The 4,177-nt window shown below is 44.6% G+C and overlaps 1 pseudogene; it reads left to right on the top strand.

Moving 5' to 3' along the window:
• Window positions 1-1,532: 1,532 nt before the first annotated feature.
• Window positions 1,533-1,915, top strand: LOC132669726 (ubiquitin-ribosomal protein eL40 fusion protein pseudogene; annotated as a pseudogene).
• Window positions 1,916-4,177: the final 2,262 nt, after the last annotated feature.

Here is a 4,177-nt window from a genome sequence, read left to right as displayed (position 1 = left end):
TACTTCCCACTCGACGTATATAAATTGACCGATATTACTAACAGGATGTGGAGACAGGGTTGGAACAAATGTGACTATTTATAAAAATCAAAGCTAAGTGAGGCAGTTATAGAACCTTAGAAGTTGGGTCATTTTCCACACTCATTAAGCAGCCTCCAAACAACACTTGGCTTGTAGCATTTGCATTGGTTCCTCGCATATTGCCCAGTATTGCCATATGTCCCTTCCCATACTGACACTTTTATTTTTCTTGTGCATCTGAACCCTTTTTCTCTCCACTTGGCTAAGACGAGGGAATCTGCGATCACTCTGAGTTCAGGTCCAAATGTATGTTAACTAACTCTCTTTTTGTCATTCTCAAAATACACACACACACACACACACACACACACACACCTCATAGTCACACAAAAGGAGAAGTTAGTATATTAACTTTTTCATTAGATACACATTGTTTTTTAGGAATGTTGCCTTTAACTTCTGGGAGTGGAAATAGGAGTTATTTTTAAGGCTACAATAATAGCTGTAATAATAGGCCAGAAAAACAACCAGCAGAATAAAATAAAGGTGAGAATCCATTTGGAAGAAAATATGAGTATGATGGGATACTTGACCCCACAAACATGACCTCAATAGCTGATCAAAAGCATTGTGCTTTCCAAATGATCAGGATGCAATTTAATATAGTAGTAACTGCCCAGGTTACAAGATCAACTGTCACAGTCTGAATTTCTTTGAGTTCATGTTTACAAGCTCTGAATATCTCGGCAGAATAAAAAGCTCAAAAACAGCATACCGCCACTTGAAGCAAAGAACTTAGCAAATGCTTCTTGATTCATTTATTAACTGACCGGGCGTCCAGGTTGAATTCAAGTGCACCCTGCTAAGGCTCGGTCTCCGCTACAAAAGCAAAGTACGGGGAAGAAGCGGTAACAATAGCGACAAAACTTGACTCAGATGGTCATGCTCCAGTTAACACGATGGACTAAACCTCTCATCCCATGCCTATATCCTCTGGGATGGAATGGAGGCCAAGAAGAAGTGTGGCACCTCTCAAGAGGGAAACTTTAAGATGAGAAGAAATATGTTTGTATGCCACGTATACACATACTCGGCACCGTATTCTTCATAAATATACTCATAAAATGCTCTTAAAAGTTAGGTTTTACTTGAAACTGTGTAGGCATGCACCAGACTGATTCATCAGAAACCCCTAGGATCCAACAGGATCTAGGATCTTTTGGGGAAAGGAACCATACCCCAAAGTACCAGGACCATCTGAACTAGGGTCAGCCTACCTGAACTTGAGAATCCTCAGAGCCAACACCGCACCACACCTTTGAGAATATGCACGGTGCCCTCAGGCCCTGTGGGTTCCAGAGCAAAATCAAGAGGGAAGGTTGCTGTCTCCTGGCCAGAAAAGCCACCCTGGGCTGCCTACCTCTTACTATGTTATTAAAAACAAAACGAAACTCTCTTCAAAAAAGGTGGTCGAGCAGGCTGGAGGCAGCGGCCCTGCAGCAGACACAGAGATGCAGATCTTTGCGGAGACCCTGATGGGCGAGACTATCACCCTTGAGGCTGAGCCCATGACACCAGTGAGAATGTCAAAGCCACAATCCAAGACAAGGAGGCCATCCCGCCTGACCAGCAGCGTCTGCTTTCTGTGGGCACACAGCTAGATGATGGTTGCACCCTCTCAGACTACAATACCCAGAAAGAGTCTACCCTGCACTTGGCGCTTCACCCGCAGGGTGGCACCACCGAGCCTTCCCTCTGCCAGCTGGGTCCAGAAATACAATTGCGACACGACGGTCTGCCGCAAGAGTCAGGCTCGCCCACACCCTGCGCTGTCAACTGCCGCAAGAAGTAGAGCCACACCAACAACCTGCACCCCAAGAAGAAGGTTACATAAGGCTCATCCACCGGCCCTTCCTTTGTCTGCAGGGTGACATCTGGCCTGAGCCCCAAGGCCCGTGGGGCTCAATAAAGTTTTCCTTTCATTGCAAACCAACCAACCAACCAACCAACCAACCAACGAACCTCAGGAAATCCACATCTCGCCTGGTGCAAAAGCTCTCACACGTAGTACACAGTTTCAGTCAATCCTGGCCTCAGGGAAGACCCACGGTGCCCTAGATATGACTAGAGCAGGACACTAAGGACTTTCCATCATTCTTCTCTAGACATTCTTTTCCTCTCCCACTATAGCCTCAATGCATAGATTTCTAAATGTTGAGAGTCTGGATTATGCTAATTAGAAATAGTTTATGCCAGGGCACCTGGGTGGCTCAGTCACTTAAGCAACTGAGTTTGACTCACATCATGATCTCACGGTTCGGGGGTTCCAGCCCTGCATCGGGCTCTGTGCTGACAGCTAAGAGCCTGGAGCCTGCTTCGGATTCTGCGTCTCCCTCTCTCCCTGCCCTTCCCCTGCTCACACTCTCTCTCTCAAAAATAAATAAACATGAAAAAAATATTTGTTTAAAGAAATAGTGTATGCCACAACATAACCTGGCAGAGTCAAAGGGCAACAGGATGCCTGTATTTGAGTGTGTCAAAACTGTAGCAAGAGATTGTTCTTTCCATTCTGTCATCCTGTGGAAAAATGCTCCATAGTGACCATGCACAGATGTGTTCAGATGTCTGGTCATCCTAAATCCTTCCCTTTGAAAGCCTAGCATGATGGCAACTTCTGCAACCTTCTGGATAGGGATACTTTATATACTGCACTGGTTATCACAACATAAGGTACAATTTACTGCAGCAGGAAGAAAACAACCAGGGGTCTCAAGATGAAACCCTCATTCCAGTGCATTTTAATACTTACTGTTTTTAAAGCATCGGGGAATCTGCATCTTGCCCACGGCAAAAGTTCACAGAAAATATGATTACACTAATATCAGTGCCAGGTGTGGTTGTCGTCTGCGGGCCAAGGAGCAAAGGCCACATAGAGTCCTAACTGTCCGTATGAAAGGCTACACCTCCCTAAAATTAAAGCCAAGAAACCAGAGCAGAGGAGACAAGTAAATATCCCCTTTCCCCGTGGCACCTCCTGCCTAATGGGAATCGTAGTTAATGATCTGAATCGAAAGCGAAGTCTTGTTTTATGGAATGCTCACTCTTTGTTAAGCAAAGCTGTTTGGGCGAAGGACCATTCTATTGATTTAAAAATTGATTTCTTTTTTTCCCCCTTCATATAACTAAAACATGGCTCACAAATCACAGCTCTTTTATTCTTCTGGCTACAACCTAGGCTGAATCTCTCCCAACCTACTCACCGAGGGATGTCTGATGGAGGAAGTAGGAACATTTGGACAGAGATTGTTCAAGATTCTATTAAAGGTTTCAAGTGGCTTCCTTTGAACATTTGGTAATTTATATTTCGAGTCCCTTGGTGTAATTATTGTAATTATCATTAATCATCAACTTCCAGACCCAATCGAAACACAGAACATTGGAAAGGTCAAAGCAATGGAGAATTCTACCAATTCTTCACAGAAGATACGAGGCATTAACATTCTGATGCTCCACTTGTGTGACAAAGATTGTAATGAAAACAGAAAATAGCAAAAGATTAATGTGTTCTCATGATAAGAATCATCATAAGGAAAAGAGAAAGTGGAGCAAACTTAACCCACTCCTGTCACAGAGGCATGGTGATGAGTGGGGTTGAGGCTCAGGGGCGGGCTGTGGCAGCTGGGCCTGACCCTGCCGAAGAAGAGCATGCCTTCCTTCTCTTGTGGAGTAACAAAAGATAAGAAACGAGCTCAGGAGCACAGTAGGTCACATTTTGAACAATTCAGTGGACTCCTGGTTGTCTCTCTGGCTCCTTCCCTAAGTATCTGGCTCCAGATCAGATCACTCACTGGACCTTCGAAGCCATATCACAACCACCTGCTAGACATCCACCTGCATGTTCAAAACAGGACTCATCATCTCTCCCCCGAACTGAATCCCTCCCCGGTGGACAAAATAGGATAGTGCTGAAACGTCAGATTCTGGAGGTGTCCACACCTGTATTCAAATCCTGGTTTGGGCACATAATACATGATCCTGGGGAAGATGCTGGCCTTTTCCATGCCTCCATTTTCCTATTTGTAAAATGTGCTTAATAGGATCTGCTCCACAGTGTTATTTTAAAGATAAAGTGAGGCAATATACTTAAACTACTTAG

Source organism: Panthera onca, chromosome B3 (assembly GCF_046562875.1).
Source record: "Panthera onca isolate mPanOnc1 chromosome B3, mPanOnc1 haplotype 2, whole genome shotgun sequence".
NCBI lineage: Eukaryota > Metazoa > Chordata > Mammalia > Carnivora > Felidae > Panthera > Panthera onca.
Note: the sequence above shows the minus strand (reverse complement) of the source record. Positions and strands in the feature narration are given on the sequence as shown.